The sequence below is a fragment of the Euprymna scolopes genome, chromosome 19, assembly GCF_053919585.1.
Source record: "Euprymna scolopes isolate OS-2025 chromosome 19, ASM5391958v1, whole genome shotgun sequence".
Classification (NCBI taxonomy): domain Eukaryota; kingdom Metazoa; phylum Mollusca; class Cephalopoda; order Sepiida; family Sepiolidae; genus Euprymna; species Euprymna scolopes.
The window spans coordinates 20,602,904-20,628,294 of NC_136500.1; the positions used below are offsets into that span (position 1 = coordinate 20,602,904).

Genomic DNA, 25,391 nt, shown 5'->3' on the forward strand with positions numbered 1-25,391 from the left:
TTTAGAATAGGTCCACCTCCATAACTTTCTTTTAAATGACGACTTTTAAAGGTTTTCGACTATGCTGAATACGAAAATCGCATTGAAACTTTGCGGAAATAAGTAGTTATCAAAATACAAAAAGTTGTATTATGCATTGTATTCTTGGGCGGCCATATTTTTACGCGCGCCCGCGCGCCCCATAAATAAACACAATGGTTAAGCTGAACGCTTTTTCCACACATTCAAGAGATCACTCTTGTAGTTAAACGGGAAATAAACTACTCGAGATCATACAAATATTTCTAAATAGCTACAGATCTACTCCAAATCCAAATTGCCTAAATAAAAGTCTCCTGCTAATGAACAGAAAAATACGTTTACCAATGGATACTATTCGTCCATCATCAAATAATTTTCCCAAGAGAAACAGGACGATAAAAAACTAATTCAGTTGCCATCATGGAGCAAGGTCACGTAAATTTCGTACCAGGACAATCTATGTTGGCAAAAGATTACCGCAATAGTAAATAAAAATGGACACAATGTCACATAGTACGTCATTCTTGTAATGTAATCTATGATATAGATGTACAATTATCTATTTGGTCAGAGATTCAAATCAACTGTGTTACTCATATGTGCCATAGAGCCAATCAAATAACACAATCATTCCATTAAATATTTTACTAGACACATTTGAATTACATCAAAATGTTCAAGCAACATGCAGTAAACAAAGCAAGTTTGAGAAGAAACGTCCAACCCTAAAGACACAACAAAGATGCAAACCAACGTAGACTCTACAAATAGACCCACATTAAACATCATACAAGCAGCATATTTTAAAGGGGAGGTGTTATAGCGATCGAAAGGAAAAACAACTCTAATAAAGAAAGTAAGAGTTATCGCCATTTATAGATTCTAGAAAAAGTTGGGAGAGATCCAAGGAAGGAAAAAGGAGGCACAATATGGCGGCTGGCCTAAAACATGCATATCGTTCTTTTTTTTACATAGTGGTCACCACTTATCAAGGCCCGGAAGCGACTCAGGGATAAGGGTTATTGCAAGTACATTACGTTAGTGTGGATATTTGATGAAGTGTTTACTTAAGGGGGCGGTTTATTAGGAATTTGTTAACATTGGACATGAACACATCCAAGTTGTAGTCAGGTGGGAAGCAGGCAGATGGAACAGAGTTCCACAGGCGTACAGTTCTAAGAAAGAAGCTTTGTTCATGGAATCCACGTTTTGATTTAGGCACAGATAAAGAGTGGGGGAAATTTTTCACAGTGGATTCAGCTAGACGGGTGTTTTTCGTGAAAGATTGGCGAGGGGGGAACAGAGATTGAAGTTCAGACGAGCACCTGCCATGGAAATAATGATAAAACAAGGATAGGCTCGCAACGTCTCTTCTGTGGGAGAGAAGTTGCAGAGTAGAGAAAAGGGCATCCCCCACGAAGCCACGAAGTCTATGTTGTACTCTGTCAAGGCAGGATAGGCTGTTTTTAGCAGCTTCTGCCCAGATATGGCAGCAGTATTCCATCCTTGGACGTACTTGGCTTTTATATAGATAGAGAATTGCATCAGTAGTGAGATATCTTCTGGAGCGGTAGAAGGATCCGACCATCTTTCCAGCAACCTTGGCAACAGACTTGATGTACGTGTTCCATTTCAGATCAGGAGTAAAGGTCAAACCCAGAAGCTTGTCAAAACACGGGGCCTCTCCCAGACGAGAGCCATCCATCCCAATTGATGCCAGATGGGGATCAGAGCGTTGATGATGTAAGGATAGGAGTTTGGTTTTAGATGCATTAAAGGTAACCAGCCACGTCTTCCCCCACTGAACCACGCGCTCGAGATCAGAGAAGAGAGAATCAGAGAGAACTTTGTCATTTACAGCCTTTGATGTGTTGCCATAGATAGTCGTGATTTAAGTATGTGTTTAGGGAGGTCATTGATGTAGATCAGGAAGAGAGTTGGACCCAGGATTGACCCCTGAAGGACTCCAGCATTAATACTGCAGGTCTCTGATTTTTGTCCATCGACCACTACTCTTATGAGCCTATCGGAGAGAAATGATTTAATGATTGAGAAAACATTTCCAGTTATACCGTAGCTGGAAATCTTGTGAAGTAGACCCTTATGCCATACCTTGTCGAAGGTCTTCGATATGTCAAGAGCAATTACCCTAGAAAGAGAGTCTTTGTCAAGAGATTCACTAATCCTGTGATATATAACCGTCAGCATATCTGCGGTAGATCTTGCAGAGCGGAAACCATATTGTCACTAAGAAGGTTGTTTCTGCTGAGGTGCTTGACTATTTCTCTATTTAATATGGATTCCAGCAACTTACTCATAACACACAGGAGACTTATTGGTCTGTACTGAGAGGGAGATGACTTATCACCTGCATTCTTAAATACAGGGCAAACTGATGAGGTTTTCCAGGGAGTTGGAAAGCACTTCTCCTTAAGGCAGCACTTAAACAGTTTCGTAAGTATGGGAGCAAGTTCTGGTTGAAGCTTTTTTAACACTATAATTGGGATGCCGTCAGGGCCAGTTGCTTTACTGGAATCAAAGTTCTTGATGAGCTTGGCTACCTAATGCACTGATATTTGAATGTTACCTAGCGTGTTCTGTGTTATAGGAGGAAATATGGGGAGTTGATGGCCTTCGTCGCATTGGGTAGAATTAGCTGCAAAGTTCTTTGCAAATAGTTTGGCCTTGTCTGACGCTGAAGAGATGACCTCTGGTCCATTGTTAATGGTTGGGATAGAACGCACACTTCTGTTCAGGATCCTATTTGTTATTTGCCAAAACTGGTGGGAACCAAGCCGCTGATCAGCTACCTTAGATTTAACAGACTGGGCATATAGCTCTCTTGCATTTTTTATTACTCTTTTACAGTGGTTGCTGGCAGTCCTGAAAGCAGCTTTAGTCTCAGTGCATCTATTACGTTGGTAGCTATGGAAAAAGTGATTTCTGTGCGCGATAGCAGCAGCACATTCTGGGGAGAACCATGGCTGGCTGTTAGGTTTTTGTTGGAATTTTTTAGATGATATGAATCGGTCTATGCCTACAATTAACAATTCGGCCAGATCTGATACTATAGAGGACACTTCCTTTTTAAACATGGAGTGCAGAGGTAAATCAGATATGAATGTACGGAAGTTATCCCAGTCAGCCATAGAGTATCGGTATACAGTACGGTGGAGAGGTACGTCTGGGGACTTATTACATTCTGTAAATAATTAATGTTTCTGCTGTGAATAAATTGTATTTAACTTACAATGACCTTGTCTATTTCTTACTCGAATATTCCATTATTCCAAGAAACCATTTCTCCGGACACACACACACACACACACACACACACACACACAAAAATAGAAGTGCTTTCAAATATAAATCAATCCCCCAACCGAAAAATATTTTAGCACATATTTTGTGCGATTAAAATTCAGCTTTAGGGGAAAAAGGTTTAGAAGATAATTTTTTTGAAAAATATTCTTTAATTGTTAATATTTTTACGCATATGTCCCGTAAAATGGATTTGTTTGCTTTAGCTGAGTGTTTTTGGCTACGTTTTCATGTAATAATCTGGTAATGAACGAATGTACGTTGGAGCTGGTATGATCTTTATGTAAGGCTGTCGATGGATCTTTCAAGCGGTTCCACTACTCAATATTTATGACTTAACAAGGAAATCATATTTTTGTAAGAAGAAAGCACCCGTATATATTCACATTCATTACATCATCTCTCTCTGGGTTAATTTTTTTCATGAAATAATTAGCTTCATTATTTTTCCCTTTTTAGAGTCTGGACATAATCTATCATTTTTTTTTACGTCATGATTTTCTTAACCCTCCTTGTTGTGGTGGCGTTTGACACGCTGGTAAATCTGGCTTCAACTTCGGGGATACCTCCATTGGAGAATGTTGACTTATAAAAATAGGAATTTCAAGCGAGCCATACACGATTTCCATTGAAATCTCGTCGGTATTTTCCGTGAACTTTATAGTGTGCCTGGGTCTCAATTGATTTCAATATCTTCAATATCACGGAAATTTGCTTCCTTTTATATCATACTAGCATTTCAGCCCGGCTTTGCCCGGGTGTTTGGAGGTGTATGCTGAGCAAAAAACAAAAAAAAGAGTAAATTCTTTTTTAATTTGACCCCTATTATGACCCCTTAAAATTTATAGTTTCGGGCTCAAATCACTTTATTAAATTAGATCCAGGTTCAAGGAACCTATATCTAAAATTTCAAGTGTCTAGACCCAAAATTGTCAGAGGAGTTTGGTAGAGTTCTTAAAGGTCAAATCGTTGAAATTTGACCCCTTAACAGCCAAATTTCTGGCTGACACCCGTCACATCGATTTTCCCAAATCTCAGTACCCGGTATTTCAAATTTCGAGTCTATAGACTAAAAATTGACAGAGTTATTGCGTAGGGAAATGTACACAGACAGACAGACACACAGACACACAGACAGACAGACACGTTCACTTTTATAGATATATAGATATAACCTATCTAATTCTTCAAATTATTATTCATTCTTCCCTAATATATTTTCCGGCTTGAAAGTTAAAAAAAAAAACTTTGTCACCTGGCTTATTTAATTGAGTCATCTGGTTTTGTTTTCTGGGGGTTTCTTCGCAGGAATAGGCTACAGTCCATCAGAACGTATTTTCTTGCAAACAATAACTCTGTAGGCAATAATCGTCACGGCGTATTCAAGTTTGTATCCTGTAATACTCATAAATTTCAGAGTGCATAGGGAAGGATCTGGCACTATATCTTAGTGCCCCGGTAGTGGTAGTTGTTAACACACTCTTTAGCATGGTCAGGTTTAATTTGGCCGTAAGCGGAGAAATACACAGAAAAAAATGCAATCCCATGATTCCCCTCCTTTTATCGACCTCTTTCTGTCCGGACAGCCATGAGATGAACACGTATTTTCTCTGTAAATGAGAGGAAGGGGAGCACCCCCTCACTCAGCACTAGTTAGGTTAGTCAGTTAGTTTTAAGGAAGCAATGGTAAAAATCAATTTTATGATCTGTAAATTGTATGTTAATATTGTAATATATATATTGTACATATTTTATAAAATAAATAGTTAATTATATTTATCATATAAATTGCGACCCATTTTGTGTGTTTTTGTGTCTACCATAAATATCTTAAGTTGATTAATGCGGCCCTGAAGACGAAGAAGATTCTAGTCAGAATGCCACCAGAGTGACCTTGAGAAAATGAAGGAGCCGCACACTTACATCCAACATCTCAGGTATGTTTTTCCTCTTGATACTCACTGGCCCATCATCACATCATCATGGGACCGTTTCTAAAACATTTAGTATGACACGTGGATCGGTCACACACCAGTGACTGGCTGATCGTGTTATATACTGCTAAAAATTCTGAATATTTCTTTTATTTGTGCCCACGCCTTGATTCGAGCTCGTTTAAATGTATCCACAAATTTTCTGCCTGTCCGTTCGATCTTGAATGATATATTGGCGTTGATGATTAATGAACAGTTACCAGTCCAAGAAAATCTGAATGCTTGTATCTTTGAACAGTTCGGCACGTGTAGCAGAAATGGATGTGCCAATCAGCTCCCATTAAACCGTTTTCACAATCTGCAGCTTACCCGACATAAAGACCCCCTTTCTTCAGTCACCGTTCACTTGGGACTCTCCTCATTCCTCGTCGCTTAACGAGACAACTTTTATTTCGAGTTTTAATTCGCCACTTTTAGTTTGATATTCAATGCATTACTTTTAGACCTTCAATTCGCTACATTTAGACATTTAGATCTTTACATTTAGACATTCAGTTCACTATTTCTTTGATTTTCAGTTTACTATTCTTAGACCCCCTCATTGGCTACTTTTAGACCTTAAGTTTTCTATTGTTAGTTAGACCTTCAACCCATAACTTACAGTTAGACCACCAATCCGCTACTTAGTTCAGTTGTTTACTTTCAGACATTAAGTTCAATTCTTTTAAACCTCCAGTTGGCCAGTTTAGACCTTCAATTCGCTACGTGGCAATCAACAGAGTTACTATTGGTGCGTCTGTGTTCATTTGACATTAGTTTATTTGTCAGCGCAGCGTGAAGCCTGAAGGGTATCTTTGCAACGGATTTTAATGTTTAACCTTAGTATTTAACACTACCATAAATCTCCGACCTTGCAACAATAGCCCGATAATAATATTCACGCGGGTAAAAGAGATTTGGCAAAAAGTCATGCCAATTTTACGCAATCAATCGTTGACAATATATATTGTATTTCGACATTAGCTGACCTCCACAACATGTTGATATGTAACAAACTTAACAAAACGGAACTAGATACAAAGATGCTTGATTTTAGTTTTCTGTCATTTTAGAAATATTGTTTTAAATCTATACTGTGTATATTCGGCGTTGCCCAGTCGAAACATATTGCCGGGCGGATAGATTAGTCAAATACTATTTAAAATACACGGATTAACCTTGTTACGAAAAGTGATCATATGTCGGATTTAGGAAAGCATAAACATATCCATCTTAGTCTATGAAAATCAAACGCGGAGTAACTCTCATAGCTTAAATAAATAAACTTACTTCTGGTTTTAAACACGATTGTTGTGTGCTATTAATTGAAAACATATTAAATAAAATATAAATTAATGAAAAATAAATGAAATAAATCAACTTTAAATAGCCTCTGTACTCTCCAAACTCTACAACAAATGCCTTGCTGAATCCTGCTTCCCTAATAGCTAGAAGATGGCCACTGTAGTACCAGTGTACAATAATTCTTGCGAAAGGGCCGACCCTTTCAATTATCGTCCTATAAGTTTCCTCCCGCTCTTCGCTAAAATATTCGAGACGCTTATCGATCAAGCACAGCTAATCTTCTTTCTGACAAACAGTACGGATTTAAGAAATGTCGTGCTACTGCAGATATTTTAACAGTCATTTCTGAACGCATATACCATGCACTGGATAAGACAGGTGAAGCCAGGGCTGTAGCTCTCAGTATATTCAAGGCCTTTGAAAAAGTCTGGCATGAAGGGCTACTAATGAAAATTAAATCACATGGTATAATTGGACGAATACTAAATATAATTAGATCCTTCTTGGACAACAGGACCATCCAGGTTGTCATTGATGGACGTTCATTCAAGCAGCATAACACTAATGCGAGAGTGCCTCAGGGGTCGATCATTGGACTATTATTATTTTTGTTATTCATCAGTGACCTCCCCGATAATATTGAATCCGAGATGGGTATATTTGCTGATGATACAACGCTCTATAACATGCACGAAGGAAGAACGTCCAAGTGGCAATAGGCCTTGTTTAGGGGTGAAAGTGAGTAAAAAAGAAATGAATTAAACAATTAAAATGATTCTATTACAACAAACAATTAATACCATCGAGCTAATTATTAAAATTGATTTTTAAATGTACTATGCAAATGAGGTTACTCATTGAATGTAGATTTTTTTAAAAAGAAATAGTATATATTGAAATGAAGCTGGAATAAAAGTGTACATAAGTCTGTTTTCAGTATGAAATTTAATTTGTATAACAGTTTACCTTTTATACATATTAATTAAATTGTAAAAAAAAAACAGACAGGAATACGACTTTATAGTATAACAAGATTCAAGAAAGCAAGCAAGTAACGACGCCCAGACGGTCCACACACACCCTTTTTAAAAGATGGCATCGCCTGATCGACGAAGATGCAAAGCAAAAAAAAAACGTATTTTTTAACATTTCATCTGATGTCGCTTTTGTGCTGAATGTGAAAAATACACTTTCAAAAATAGTATAAAAATACCGTTGGGTCTGCACTCGCGTCGGACGTCAATAGAATAGAAATATGTCATAAATTTGTAAAAGGGTTTTATGAATAGACTCCTTCCCCACAAAGAGTTATAACCTGAAACTACATCAACCAAAGTATTTAGCTAAATATATTTAAATTTGAATAAAGATGGTGCACTAATATCACGTGGTCTGCAAATCTGGAATTTCCACGGACCCCACTCGCTATTTTAAATAAATCCAAAAGTTATCTTGGTAAACTTCTTTTAAAGGATCTCACCGACGAGGAAAATAATTTTTAAAAATCATAAAACTTTTTAAAGAGTAGTGATATAAGTGTTACCAATGGACAGTATCGTTCCTCGAAATGTTAGGTTTGACTGTATTACGGCATATCAACCCTTTTTGGAGTTATTAAAGAATGCTGTGGAAATCGCCCCAGACAAGGAAGGTAGTCACCTGATGTAAGGGGCCAAAAGGCTTCCCCTTTTGTCAGAAACATTGCTCATAATGTAAGAAATGAAAAAAAAAAAAAAAAAAAACGAACAACGAGAGCTATAAAACTGTCAAAAGTAAACCCAAGACCAACTTTCTACTCTACATTAATGCCGAACCACAATATCTATCGTTAAAGATGCACCGAGAGTTTTTAGAGCATACCAAGCATGTGTGTATTATACTATGCCAAGTAAAGTGCAAATTATAAGCAAGTTTTAATTATTAATTCAACACCGATTTTAGCCATACCTGGAGCTGCATGTTCATGCGTTTTCTAACATGTCGATTGTTTAGCAAGAGGGCATCAAGTATAAGTTTTTTTTTAGTCTTTTTTAATGACTTCGGCGAAGATTGAAACCCCCTCCATTAGTTGGCACTTTACCCAGGATACGAAATCGACTATTTTTGTATTATGTTTTGCCGAATACAACCCATATTGTAACCGATACGTTGTATCTGATTAATATAGACATACCTGGGGTTGTACATGCATGCTTTATCCGACAGCGTTCGTGCGTATACGGCTACGGAAGAACCAGTACAACACGGGACCCACACGTTGTATACAGTCTATGTCGCAAGGAACATAGGACAAGTAATAACTCGACTCTCTTTTTCGTATTGTAACAAGATTTATCCCCGAGTACTTTCCTGAATAAATCGTGAACGTGCTCCTTCTCTCTAACCGTTGTCCTATCGAACGTTCTCTACGTGATCGCCGGTCTGCGCACACGCTCTTTTTATTGTCTTTTTCTCTGCACATGACTCGGCATTTGTATACGCGCGTCCGCACTCTGATAGAGAATTAGAATCCGAGATGTACCAGATAACATGTGCTCTATTCGTATTGCCTATTACACCAAGATGTAAAGAAGAGCGCCATTCATGTGCCTATGCTACTCCAATTACCTTTGATCCTAACCATATAATCCTGAGTGTTTAGCAAGACAGTCTGGTGTTACTAGATAAGGCTGTCTTAAGATATCGGTTTCCTGGCCTAAAATGCACCAAAGATTAATCTTTTTTTTCCATTGCAAAACTCCATCATGTTCTGCAAAGTCAAGAGGGAAAACAACAAGTTTATCCGACAAAAACAACCAAACCAAACTCCATGAATAAATATTTGAATACATAAAAATCTTGAATCATAAAACTTTTTTCCAAAATTTCTGAATTTGGCATTAAATAACTCGAAAAGGGTTGATATGCCGCAAAACAAAGCAGATGATTAGCAAATGTTCTACGTATTTGGTATGACTTGACTAACAATGAGACCCCGGTGTTTCGACCAATTAGCGAAAACTATAATCTTTGCTAAATTGGCTTGTATATCCAATTGTTGTGACATCATTTCTTCTTAACAACTCGACAATTAGATGTTTGATCTTTTAACAGTTCGGCTCATATGGCGGAAACCAACAAAATTTGTATTCTTTCTGCGCACATTGTCATTCCACCAACCAATCAGATTTTAGGAAACCGTTTTTCAACAACCGAGCAAGCTTCATACGAACGAGTGCGTCCTTTAGTTTGCACTCTCCCCATACCGTTGCTGTAATCAGCAATAGTTACTATTTGGCCAATGACGACCCCCCTCATTTTTAAAATCACCCCGCAGGCGCAAAAGATGAACGATTTAAGAACGATTTAATCACTTTATGGCGAAAAATTCATTCGCTATCATGAACAAGTAGACGCATGCACACCGGCTTTTTGATTTATCGTAGCAAACCTAATGAATTTAAAACACTGAAATAAAAGTTATTAATCTATGATCGGATGGTTTGTAAATCGCACATGCGGTGCCTTCAATTACAATCTAATTTTATTTTAACGCTATCAAATGAAGTGGTGTTATTAATGTATTGAATTTATTTATTGACGCGTCATCGATTCAATAAGAAGGGGCTTTGTTCGTCGGTATATCTATCAGATAATTGGCCATAAAGGCCAATCAGAGTGTCAGTTAGATAAGTGATGTTTAATGTGGTCCATGTGGACAACCAATGGTCCACAGAAGAATTTCGGTGGTCCACAGCTTGACTTGGTTATCAAAAAATCTGTATATCTTTAATTTAAAACATTTTAAGTCAAATAAAATATATTATATATATATATATATATATATATATATATATATATATATATATATATACATTGAAAAAATTTCATTATTTATTGTTTAATTTTATAATTTTTTGAATTTTATAATTTAATTGTGCAATTTGATTTTAGAAAATGGCAGCAGAAAAGGACCATCCTGCAAAAAAAATAAAAAATAAATAAAAATAAAGTAATAATAATAAAATAAAAAATAAAAAAAATAAAATAAAAAATAATAAACGTTGATGGCTTTAAGCCAGTTTGTATTGGATGTGGTCTGAGTAGTGATTCCATGAAGAAGATAAAGTTAGATATTCACCAAAAAACAAAGCATCCATTATCTGTTGGTAGAGGAAAAAAATATTTTGAGGTAAAACTGAAAACTCAATCTGTAAAATTAGTCGACTTCTTCACGAAAGTGAATGCTTCTCAGGTTAAAATATTAAAGCCTAGTTACATTGTGTCAGAAATGATTGCTAAAGTAGATGCACTGCAAACAAACTTGGTAAACTTGCTACGCTAGTTTGTGTTGAAAACCTTATTGGCAAGAAGGTTCAGCAGTGCTTGAAAAATACCTCTGTCAAGAGCAACAGTAACGGGAAGGCAAGATAAATTAATTGTAATTAAAAAAACATTTTTCAATACAGATGGGTGAAACAACTATTCATAATCAAGCACTTCGACTTTCATATATCAGATTTGTATATCGGAATGAAATCAGAGAAAAATGCAATTTTTAAAAAAGTTTGCCAGAGAGAACAAGTGGAGGGGATACTTTTCAAAAGTTAACATTTTTGAATAATTACAGTAGTCCGTTAACTAATTTGATTCTAATCAGAACAGATGGTGCTGCATCGATGACAGGCAGGATTAAAGGCTTTGTAACACAGATGAAAACTGTTTCCCTTCATGCAAAGCATGTACACTGCATTATTCACAGACAACACTTGGTAGCAAAAAATCTTGGTAGCAAAAAATCTTGGGGGCAAAAAATCTTGGTAGCAAAAAATCTTGGTAGCAAAAAATCTTGGTGGCAAAAAATCTTGGTAGCAAAAAATCTTGGTAGCAAAAAATCTTGGTGGCAAAAAATCTTGGTAGCAAAAAATCTTGGTAGCAAAAAATCTTGGTAGCAAAAAATCTTGGTGGCAAAAAATCTTGGTGGCAAAAAATCTTGGTAGCAAAAAATCTTGGTAGCAAAAAATCTTGGTGCAAACTGGAGGAAGTTGTTGATGCAACTATATCAGGAATACATTTTATAAAATCAAATTCCTTGAATGGCAGATTATCTGAAAAATTTTGAGAAGATGAACAATTTACAAAAATATTAATCCACACAGAAGTTCGGTGGCTTTTCATTGGTAACAGTTTTGATAGATTTGTTAGTATGTGTCAAGCTGTACTGGATTTCTTAAAATTCAAATTCAGATTCTGCTGACTCTACTCAAAAACAAAAGACAAGAACTCAGAAAATTTTGAATAATCTGAATAATAATGCAATTAAATCAATAATATCTTATCTCAGTGACATTTTTAACTTTGTAAATGAACTAAATTTGCAAGTCCAAGAAAGGGAAATCTAACCTTGTCACTTGCTCTAGATTAAAGATTATATAAATGTTGAAATACTGGAAAACACAACTTGACAAGCAGGCTCTATCATTGTTTAAAAATGTATATAGCATCAACTCAATTCTAGAATGTGTCATAGAATGTGCTGAACATCTGGACGATTTTGAGAGAAGATATGAGGAACTCGTCAGATTCCATTCGAAAAAGTGAATTTTGTTCATGATAGACCTGGTGTTTCCGCAAGGTAGCAAACTAAGTAAGATAATAAAAACACCGTTAAGCTATCCTTCCCACAACATCTGCTAACTTTACAAATACCATAATTGGCTCCAACAACACAAAATTAAACAAACTTTTGAAAAATAGAGATAAGACCGAAAATGAATCTAACAACTCAAAAGAATGTAACTGTCGGAACCCTACTGAATGTTCACTGGGGGGGTACTGTTTAACCTCAAACGTAGTATATAAATGTGAAGTTATAACAAATAATGAAACTAAAGTATACCTTGGGAGCAGCGGAACTTGCTTTAAGGACAGATATCGTAATCACCTAACATCGTTTAAACAAGACACCGAGAAAGAAAATAACACTATAAGTAACGAAAACAACAAAAATATAGATAAAAATGAAAGCAACAGAAAAGATGATAACAATTATAGAGACAGTCACAATAACGAAGATAACAACAGAACCGATAGTAATAACGAAAATAATAAGAAAAAACTAAGAAAAACTTAATCACATTAGCAGTATGGGTTAAAGATTAAAGAAAAATAAAATTGAATATAAATTAAGATGGTCCATAGTAGATAGAGCAAAAAATAAACTAAGCAAATAAAAAAGATGCAACCTTTGCATACTAGAAGCATACCATATACTAATATCAGAAGAAAAATTATTAAACAGACGACAAGATGTAATTCACGGATGCCTGCACAAAAATCAATACTTAATTTCAAGGATGGAGTACTGCTGCCACATCTGGGCTGGAGCTGCTAAAACAGCGTATCCTGCCTTGACAGAGTACAAAATAGACTTCGTGGCTTAGTGGGGGATGCCCTTTTCTCTACCCTGCAACCTCTCTCCCACAGAAGAGACGTTGCGAGCCTATCTTTGTTTTATCGTTATTTCCATGGCAGGTGCTCGTCTGAACTCCAATCTCTGGTCCCCCCTCGCCAATCTTTCACGAAAAACACCTGTCTAGCTGAATCCACTGTGAAAAATTTCCCCCACTCTATATCTGTGCCTAAATCAAAACGTGGATTCCATGAACAAAGCTTCTTTCTTAGAACTGCACGCCTGTGGAACTCTGTTCCGTCTGCCTGCTTCCCACCAGACTACAACTTGGATGTTTTCAAGTCCAACGTTAACAAATTCATAATGAACCGCCCCCTTAAGTAAACACTTCATCAAATCTCCACACTAACGTAATGTACTTGCAATAACCCTTATCCCTGAGTGGCTTCCGGGCTTCCGGGCCTTGATAAGTGGTGATCACTGTGTAAAAATTTTTTTTTAAAATACCCTATGGGAAAATATCTTTTCTCTTTCTGCTGAACAGTGCGCAAATGAGACCACTGAATGGGTCAAAACGTCAATTGAAGCACATGTTCCAACGCGAAAATTTTATAGCAAGCCTCACTCTCCCCAATGGTTTACTTCTACTTGTGCAGCTGCAATAGCGCAAAGGCAGCATGCGTGCCGCAAATTTCACCGACACAAGTCTAGTTCAAACAGGCAGAAGTATATCGAAGCCAGAAGTAACTGTAAGAAAGAAATAGCGACAGCTAAGAGAGAATTTACTGAAACAACCAAAAAACGCATCGAAGGACAGAAATTAGGAACCCATGATTTTTGGAAAATCTACAACAGTGTAGTAAATAATGGGCAATCAACAATTCCCCCAATATCCAACAATCATGAAATTGTTTGCACAGCAATCGAGAAGGCTAACATGCTTGCCAGTCGGTTTGCCTCCAACTCCACACTAGACCCTGCTATCACCCTCTCCCAGACTTTCCTTTGCGGACAGACGCCACACTTGACGATCTCGATATATCTAAAGTTTTTGACAGGGTATGGCATGAAGGTCTTCTTAGGAAAATCAGATGATATGGTATCACTGGATGAATACTTAATTAAATCCTACTTAAGTAAGAGAAAATTTCCATGGCAGGTGCTCATCTGAGCTCCAATCTCTGGTCCTCCCTCGCCAATATTTCATGATAAACACCCGCCACTGTCAAAAATTTTCCCCACTCTTTATCTGTGCCTAAATCAAAATGTAGATTCCATGAACAAAGCTTCTTTCTTAGAAGTGCACGCCTGTGAAACTCTGTTCCGGTTGCCTGTTTCCCACCTGACTACAATCTGGATATCTTCAAGTCCAATGTGAACAAATTCCTGATGAACCGACTCCTTAAGAAAGACACTTTATCAAATATTCAACACTAACGTACTGTACATACAATAACCCTTATCCCCGAGTGGCTTCCGGGCTTGATAAGGGGTGACTACCTTGTAAAAAAAAAATTAGACAAGACTAAAAAACAACATCATAACCTGAAATGTAGAGCGAGTAACTTAAGAAAGAATGAAAAACATAGATCAATCGACCATGTAAGAATAATGTTAACATAAATAGAACAAAAATAGAACGTAAGAGTATAATTAAAAAACTGGATAAATATAATTAAAAATAAATAAAATGAAAACGAAAGAAACAATTAAATGAAAAATGAACAAAACTAAAACGTATAATATAGGTAAAGAAAAAGCGGTAAGGGAAGTAAATCTAGTAATAAAAATATATTCCATGAGAGTGACTTCTCCTTGAAACAAAGAAATTAACTAATAAATAAGAATTCGAAACCAAACAAAATGAATTTTAGAATAAACACGCATAAATGCAGAAGTAAAAATTATAAAAAATAGAAAAGAATGAATAACAGGAAAAAAATTAAAAATTAAAAAAAAAAAATTAAGGTTTAAAAAGAAATTTTGGTCCGCACGATACCCAAGATGGCAAACATGTAACAACGTGCCGATTGTAACAACATGGGGATGGAATTTCTTTTCCTCAAACGAAAACATCAGGTCTGTCATATACAAAATTAACTTTTTGTTAGTAACATCGAATGGACATAACATCTGACGAGTTGATGAAAAAAAGGAGATTTTTATGAGCACATAAAATCATAAAATATCCATCCCATTTACGAAACAGCTGTAATGAAGAAATTCAAGATGAAATAAACAAAATTTATAAAAAAGAAAAATGTATGCCTTTGAATTTCAACAAAGTTTTGTACCATAATATATATATATATATATATATATATATATATATATATATATATATATATATATATTTATATAACCTGGCTCTTCTCTTTTTCCTGACGAGAAGCATTACGTTTTGAAATACCATGGTTTAAAGAGTTACTTAATAGTTCACAAATTTTCCTTATTGATTTTTGATACGTAGGACCTCAAACGACTCTATTTTATAGTGACTGAATTTTCAACCAAACGCTGTCTAATAGAAAGAAACTCAAAGATTCTGCTCTGTTTAATTGGAACGTGCTGGTGTTTTATTGTCGTTTATATAACTGTGTCTGTGTATGCCTACTGTATATAAGGTATACGTGTTTCTGTAATCATTGCACGTGTATCGTCTAGTGATTAGAATTATAAGTACAGTTATTTTTCTTTTTATATGGGTGTTTGTATGTGTCGATCTGTTACATGTATATTTAATAGCCTTTCTATGTGTTTGTGGGTGTTTTCACATATTCACGACAATAACAAACAGGACAACAACGGACAATCTTTAACACTGGCGAATAACACCCGACCGTCACACACCTTATTCATTGTCTCCCTCTACTCTTGCAATAGGCACCTGAAATGAAGGCACCTTCTTCCGAAGGAAACACCCAAAACGCCGAGTTATCATTTCCAGATCTTTATTTTCAAATGTTCCACGTCTCAGAGTTTGCAGCTCTTAACCTTCTTCCTTAATTTTCCGTAGTTGGTCCGTAGATGCTTCCATCGGACCACAAAGACAACCCGTGTCCGCTAACCAACCCAGTGGCTAGCAAACTCCTAACTCGTCTCTTCGAATTCCCGTCACAGACTAATTCCTAATTTTCATTTTTCCTGACTTACGTGTCTCTTACGCAAGGCAGAGTAGACAATCTTTTTCGCCCGTAAGCCACATCGTTGTTTACTAAACCAAATTCCAAACTAGCTTAGTTTATGCGTTTCCTCTATTCACAACGTTTTTCCTTGAGCCAAAAATCCCCCAATTAAATATTTAACATATTGTAACTAGCTTTCTTTTCTTTTCCAGTAGATATCTCACTGCATCCAAGGATGGAATACCGTTGCCATATCTGAGCAGGAGCTGCTAGAAAGGACGTCCTGCCTTGATAGAGTTCAAAATAGACTTCGTGGCCTTGTGGGAGATGTCCTTTTCTCTTCGCTACAACCTCTATCTCACAGAAGAGATGTTGCGAGTTTGTCTGCTCTATCGTTATTTACATGGAAAGTATTCGACTGAACTTCAATCTATGCCCTCCCTTCGCTAAACTTTCGCAGGAAACACTTGTCTAGCTGAAAACACTATCAATAATTCCCCCCACTTTTTATCTGTTCCTAAACCTAAACGTAGATTCCATGATCAAAGCTTCTTTCTTAGAACTGCACGCCTGTGGAATTGTCTTCCGTTTTCCTGCTTTCCAGCTGTCTATAATATGGTTGTCTTAAAGTCCAACGTGAACAAGTTTCTGATGAGCCGTTACACTTAAGTTAACAAATTTACCGAACTTCCATTACTATTGATTACTATATTTTCCTATGGACTACTGTACACTCTTTAACCCTTATCCTTAAGTGGCCTCTCGGCCTTAATAAGTGGTGACGCCTATATAAAAAAAAGCATTTTTCTGAATATCCCTTTAACCTAAATAATTTAACAAGTGATGGTAATAATCGTCGTGACCCTTGGCACTACCCACTACAGTATAACACAGATACTATGCTACGATCATAGACAAAGGGCCATATCATAACACTGGTTGATATAATGTAATATTGTACGTTTATTAGTTATTAATTCCCTTTATTCTTGTAGCGATTTTTGATGGCCCGGATGTGACAATGTGGCGAAAATTGTGGGAATGCAGGCTTACCTCTTAAACGGCCTCGGTGTGCGCTTTGCCGACGCAGCGTCATGATGCTGAAAAGGGCCCAAGATCGCGCCTGCGGCGTTATATAACAATGCAGTCCCGCTGAATCTCGTGTTCTCTCACGCACATATGCAAATATGCAAATTTAGAGGACTCTGTCTTTTATAAAAACAGGCCACTAGAGCAGATGCGGGAGATGCCAAAATGAGTTTACAGAAAGTACTGACTGACGACGCTGCTTCAGTGAGCTGAAGTTTTGTGTGCTCTTTTTTTCATCTGCAAACGTTAAGCTATTTCGGCGTACATTTTTTTACCATGGACAGGTTCGACCTGAAGCTGATACCCGAGTTTGACGGGTCCCTATCTGGTCCTTTAATTGAATCAAAAAATTTCTTTGGATTTATTTTATGTAATGTACATTCTGTTGCACTTAAAAAAATCATTGAAAATTTTATATCTATATCATTAATTGCTAGATGAAAGATACTGTTTTTAAATTGCAACAAAATGTACATTACATAAAATAAATCCAAGGTAATCTTTTGATTCAATTTAAATTAAATTTTTATACCTTACTTTGTAAAATTTATAAAAGTGCACTTTTAAGACAAATAAATTTCAAATTGAATCTTGTACCTTTATTTTTAAAGCCTATAGTAAAAACATTTTGTTTAACAATTTTCATGCCTTGGATAAAATGCTTTTCTAACTTGTATCCTATCTTTTAAGATTATATTTTAAAACTCTCCTTTTCTCTATTTCAGTTTATATTTCTCCTCACACTACAACTCATTTTTGCAACCCCCCTCTTTGTATTATTACAGGTCTGAATATTCTCTCTGTTTCAGTTTGTATTTCTCATCACACCACAACTCATTTTTTGCAACCCCCTCTTTGTAATACAGGTCTGAATAATGAGAAAATCTGATTTTTTTTAACAAAAACTTTAAAATAACTTTTTTACATTAAATTTTTTAAAACTTCTTTCAGAATAGAAAATCTTTAAAATTTTATAAGGAACATATTTCATATAGGTTTCATTAAAAAATATTCAGTACATAACGGGAAAAATAGATATGAAAATTTCAAAAAGACTGTATAACTGGTTACGGTCAATAGTAGTCCTCGCCAGCGAAAGTCTTTGCTATTATTATTATTATTATTATTATTATTATTATTATTATTATTATTATTATTATTATTATTTAAAACATTTTGTGCCCTGCTCTTTCGCGCGAGAACTAATATATGTAAAAATGGCTAAAATTTACACTTTTGTGCTTATCAAAAAAATTGATGCCTTGTTTTTTTTTTATAAAACTTTCTGAAAAGTTGTAGCTAACTGATTGCTATATAATTTTATTTGTCTATACTTCGTGATAACACTTGGGTGTTCCCCAGGGGCTCTTTTAGGGCTAATAAAAACACTCCATTTTTGGGACTATTTTACCACATTTGTCCAAAATTTTATGTACATTTCTATTTAGCAGTTTTGCATGGTGCTGAACTTAAATTTAAATATTTTCACTTTAAGGAAACAAATGTACGAGGAAGAAAAATGGGACATAAGTCGTATTACACCGGTTGAAAGAATGCCATTTGATTGGATAGCGAAATAAATAAAAGGAAATATTGAAATTGACAATATCAGAAAATTTTTTTTTTTATTAATAAATGATTTTTATTAATGCAGGAATTTTTTGAACAATGATTTTTAGCGCGTCATTTTATAAATAAAATGACAAACATAAAAATAATTAGAAATGATAAAAAGAAACGATATTGAAATTGACAATATTAGAAAACAGATTTTTTTGTACTTCACCGGAAATGTGGACTCTGCGTATACGTTTTTTTTAATGGATGCTCCATGAAAGCGCATGCACGAAAGGTTTTCATTTGTTTATAAATAAATAAATAAATACACGCATGATTTAAAAAAAGGTCTATGAGATATATACGAAGAAAGTGAAAAAACTTTTTGCGCATTTCAGGGAGCAGCCATTAAAAGAAAACTGTTTACGCAGGGTCCACGTTTCCTGTGAAGTAATGTTTTTACAAACAAATAAACAATAATTTCAATTGTTTAATTCCATCAATATTTTATAGTAATGACAGGAGATTTAATTAACTTTTTTAATTAAAATAAAATAGTTCACTATAAATTGGCGATCAAATTGCGTTATTTAAATATGACTAACTTTTTAAAAATTCTTTTACAATATTATTTTTTTATACTAATGAATATTAAATACTTAGTAATTAAATTCTTTTACAATAATTTCAACTGTTAAATTCTATACGTATTTTATCGTAATAACTGGAGATCAAATTAACTTTTTTAAATTTAAATTAAAAGTAAAATAGTTCACAAATAGGCGATCGAATTGTGTTACTTAAATGACTTTAACTCTTTAAAAATTCTTTTACATTAATTATTTTTATACTATTATTAAATACTTATTAAATTCTTTTACAATAATTTTAATTTTTAAATTCTATCTTAACTTAAGAATTAAAAAATACTTTTACAATATTATTTATTATGCTGCTAAATATTAAATACTTAGTTATTAAATTCTTTTACAATAATTTTAATTTTTAAATCTTATTAATATTTTATAGTAATGACGTCAATATTTCGCTATCCAATCAAATCGCATTCTTTCAACCGGTGTAATACGACTTATGTTCGATTTTTCTTCCTCGTAAATTTGTTTCCTTAAAGTGCAAGAGGGCCGACTTTTTAGGCTAAATAGGGGGGGGGTGCAAATGATGAACTTAGTCATTTCTTTTTTTTTGCATGGTGCAGAACTCAAATTTACATATGTTAAGGCCTAAACCTTCACCGTTTGTTCATTTTCACCAGGATTTGAGTCCCCTGTGGACTTTTGGGGCTAAATGGGGGGGGGGACAAATGCTGAATTTAGTCATTTTTGTTGCATCGTCCACTGTGCATTCACGGGGGACCATGCATGCCTCACTTATTCTTTATTAGTTTTTTCTGTTTTCTCATGGGTTGATCATCTTTACTCAATTATTACGTATAACTATATTCGTGCAGATATTCTACATGATTTATACTTGCGTAAATTTGCGTAAAAAGTTTATAGTAAACACAAACGGCTTTCTATATATATATATATATATATATATATATATATATATATATATATATATATATATATATATATATATATATTCATGTATGCGTATATATATTTGTTTGAACAATTTTGCCTACCAAACTCCTCTGTCAGTTTTTGGTTTACAGACATGAAACATGATATATAGGGTATTCAAAGCCATGCAAAACTTTATACTTGGGTTTTAGCCGGGGAAAATCAGTGCAAAAATGCGAAAATTAAAACAATGGAATTTGCCAAGTGAAGGTCGAACGACGTCATTACGAATATGCATGCATAACATAATAGCTATTAGTTCATGTTTTAATTTTTAGCCTTGCAGAAAACATGTCGTCATAGCTCAGGTATTTACATTAAAGGAAAAAGTAAATCGTAAGCTAAAGGTTTTGATTTCGATTCTCAGTGGTGGCGCACGTTTTAAATCATTGCTATATATATTGGGTCCAATATAATATAATAATAAATACGAAATCTGCATTAATCAAAATATATGTAAGCGTATTTTACGACCGGGCAATGATATATATATATATATATATATATATATATATATATATATATATATATATATATATATATATATATATATATATTAAGGGAATTAGAACAACAGTCTAAGGAGCAGAGTTTATTTTAATGTATTAGTAAATGCATTAATACAATTAAAAGAAAACAGTGTTCGTTGTAATGTAGATATATGATAAGCTCGATAGGCATAGATATCCTACAGCTATTTTAGTATTGAGTGAAATGATTGATAATTTATAATTAGAATTAAAAATTAAAAATCGGTTTCAAAAGGAAGAACAAACAAAATCAATAAATGTACGATCGCAATAAGGCAGATATATCTTTTATTCGTCCACCTTTAAAGCCCGTAAGTATCCTAGTCAAACCATTCATTGGGGTGTTGTTGAATGTAGTTGAATTACATTTAACAACATCCCAATCAATACTAGTTTTATTTTTGGTGTTTTTAAACCTCCACCCACTCTTTTTGCTGATGAGGAGACTTTGTTTTATAAAATCAAATGATAAAATTATTGTCCAAGACGTATTGCCTATCTCAATAAAAACATCGTTTCCGAAACAATCGTACAATTTATTGATTTTATTTGTTCTTCCTTTTGAAACCGAATTTTTATTTTTAATGTTAATTATAAATTATCAATCATTTTACTCAATATATATATATATATATATATATATATATATATATATATATATATATATATATATATATATAATTTATTAGACGAGGATTGATAATTTTTATTATTCAGATTAATGTCAAACATTCAACTAAATTGTATTATTTGTAATATAGTTTATCTTACAACGTTTCGGCCGATTTAGTCCCCTAATTTTCATCAGGTGTATCTTCGCGAACTCGGGAATATGTATCTGATGAAGGTCAAAGTTTACATCGGCTAAATCATTGTGAAATTACCATGCACAACGAGAACAATAGTCAAAATTATTGCAAATAATAAAATTTAGCTAAATTTTTGAAATGTTCTTTTTCTTGTTAATTCGTTTTTATTAATAGCATTGCCCTTGCCACAAAAATATTCAAGAGAACATTGGAAGAGCTTCGGATAATCATTTTATTTTTCTATTTTTTTTTTCAATACATAAAAAAGATTAGCAAAACATTCAATGTTATGTACAAGGCTAATTGTTTTTGCTTCATGGAATGAAAAAAGAAAGAATTTTTTTACCAGTTTATTAGTAACCATATAAGTGTACAAAATAAAATTTGTTGTTATGTCATATAGATATATAATAGAGCACCTCTATTAATCACCTGAAGTAGCTGTTTATTTCAAGTATATTTTCTGCAGCATCTCTTCCAGATACTAAATCCTTAGAACTACTGCATATCATTTTCTTAAATACTGCATAACCATCTAAGTATAAAATAACAAGAAGTACTTCTTTACACTGATTAATATCATCCTCTGTTACATCTATGTAAAATTTGTAAGCATGTAAATGTTGCTCTGTTGTCATTTCATCCCAGTTAGCTTCGTGTAAATTTTTCAAATCAATAGTTAATAGTTTGGTTATTAAGTGGCTCAGTTTTAATATTGACAACATTCTGAGTTTTTTTTTTATCACATTCAAACGCTTGACGCATAGAGATATTCTGATCCCCGCTAACTTTCCGGTACTGGCCAAAACTTGCCTCAAGGTTATCTGTTGGAAATTTACCAGGTAATATATATATATATATATATATATATATATATATATATATATATATATATATATATAGTATGTTCAATTCTTTAATGCAATATTTAGTTAGTTCTATAATTGCATATGTCGTATGGTGCAAAGCAATGTATGTTTCTTTTGTTAATGTGTAGAGTATTAACATCGGTTAAATGTTTAGGAATCCTGTACTCCCTTATAGTCTTCATTTTCACATCACTGCAGAATACATGTACTGAAAAATCAGAAGTAATTACAAAGACCTATTTTTGGACATGGGGATTTAATAATACGGCATATAATAAGTGTAACTTGCTGCCGGATAACACCCTTGTAATTTGTATCAATACGCTTTAATTTCTTCTCTAAATCATCAATGTCCAAAAAAGTCCTTTGTTGTTTATATGCTAACGCTTCAACCATACTTTGCTGTATAGCACATTTAATAGCAGAATTCTCCAGTCGAATTTTCTTGGAGTTTGGTGACTCTCTGAAGGTTGTTCTTTTAGATAAATATGAAAGGGCAATCAGGTAGAATTGTAGGAATAACACTATTCCGAAAACATGGTCTTTTAACATCAGTTACATGTTTAGGAATCCTGGGCAAGAACTACGGATGGCAGTGATTGCTGAGAATGCAGTTAGGAGATTCGAAGTTCCTATCCGTCGGTTACCACCTGACGAAGCCAAGAGGAATAGTTGGCCGAAATGTAGTGAAACAACAACTAATAAAGATGAGTCCGCAATAAATAAAAAAATAATATGGTCTTTTAAGTTTAGTTGTCACGGTACTACCTGTTTTTTCATCAAATTTTAATGGTTTCTTTTTTATGTCTCCAGGTCGAAAATGAAGTTTGCATATCTAAAGAGATAATTGAAAAGACATTCGTACATAATGTGAACTCTTGTTAAAAGCTGAGAAAACAAACAAACATCTACAATATTAAATCAGGGTAGGGGTGAATTTGGGAGGAGACATTAGCATTATTATTATTATTATTATTATTATTATTATTATTATTATTATTATTATTATTTGCACATTATTAAAAGAAAAGACTGAAAAAAATTCTAAACACATAAACAAACAAAATAAGAAAGAAATAATAAAAGAAAAAAGTAATTGAAAAATTCTAATCCCAAATTATTTAGTTTACAAGTTAAACTCCCTCGTTTCGCCCCCCCCCCAAAACCGAGAATTTTCGCCCTTCCTCGAAGGAATAGAGAATTTCTTCTAAAATTAATTCCTGTTTTAGTCACGTAAATAGTTTACATCTAAAATGTGATAACACAAAAAAACAAACAAAAAATAAAATAAGTTAAATATATTTCCACGAAACAAATGAAGTTAAAACGATTACACTCGACTAAAAGTTATACGTTTTTGTTTTCAAGAACAAACACGTGTTGTATTTACGCTTTTAATTAATAAAATAACGTCACTTACTTTGCTATCTTTTGTTGGATTAAAATTATCCCGTCTACTCGCATGAATCCATATGAATAACTGTTCTTTCTTTTTTTTTGAAAAGAAAATGCGTGCACCTTTTGGCCATTAAAAAAAAAAATTTCCACGGCATCTTGGAAAAACCATTTTCATAAATCTACGAAACACGTATGCTCTAGTACGAGGCTTGAAATCATCAGGTTTGAGGATTTTTTTTTTTACAGCTAAAGGAATTTCAAATTCACTCTCGGCTATTGGGTCAATGTGTCCAGCTTATTTTTATAGGCTTCAATCCATATTTACGAAAACATACGTACAATGTTCGGAGGAAGAAAACATTCCTCTATTTTTACAAAAGTTAAGATCAGTAGAAAATCCGAAATATGCGAATTTAATCCCCCCCCCAAAAGTGGGGGGTATGTCATTTATTAAAACAATAGAAATTTTATTGAAAAGTTATTCTATCATTACTGACCAGCCGTGGCACTCTTCACGAATCATCGCCATTAACTCCAGTTCTACGTCATTTTGAGCAACTCAGCTATGCTAATGTCCGCGATGCCCTTCACGTTATCAAACATTCTTGTTTTTTGGTCTTCCACGCCCTCTTTCATCAGGGGTTGTACCATAGAGCAGATTTTTTGTTAGGCCGTCTGTTCTGACCACATATCCCCAAAATCACAATTTCCTGTCATTGATGTTGTCCAGCAGTCTTCGGCATAGTCCAGTCTTCTCCAGAACCCATTCGTTTGTATATTTGTCCACCAAGTTTACACAAAGAAGTCTACATTAGCATCACAATTCAAAAGCAGCAACTTTTCTCTTGTCGACTTTCTTCAAGACCCAACATTCTGCTCCGTATGTTGCTATTAAGAATACCAAAGCTTGCAGGAGTCGTTTCTTTGTGCTTTGTGAAATGGATCTGTCTTTCCAGATATTGGTTAGCGCAATCATTGCTGTCTACAACATACTTTTGTCGATACAGTTTTTCATGTATATCGCTGCGTTTGTCATATTACCCACCCTTCAAGGACACAACAATATTCTTACTAAACCGATCAGGATATGGCGCTGACAAAATTCTTAGTGCTTTCCATAAGTTTCATGATGACCCTGATCATTCCTGCATATATCTCAGTTTAGAGAAAGAAATTTGAAAGCTTAGGTCTAAGTCGTGATGTTTCCACACAAAACCACTTCCATTCATCATTTTCAATTCTTTCATAATATTCTTCACAAGTCAAAGGATACTACATCCACTGGAAGGTGACGGTGGTTTAGTGGTTAACGACACGGACTGTCGTAAGTTCGAATCCAGTTCGCTCCACAAAAATCACTTTCACTTAGGATGTTGGCAACCTTCACATGCCCCCCCTCGAAGTCTGACTAGAAAAA

General features: G+C 34.4%; 1 pseudogene; it reads right to left on the reverse strand.

Moving 5' to 3' along the window:
• Window positions 1–11,810: 11,810 nt before the first annotated feature.
• The window catches only part of LOC145240090 (uncharacterized), a 99,033-nt pseudogene continuing 85,452 nt past the window's right edge, over window positions 11,811–25,391 (reverse strand).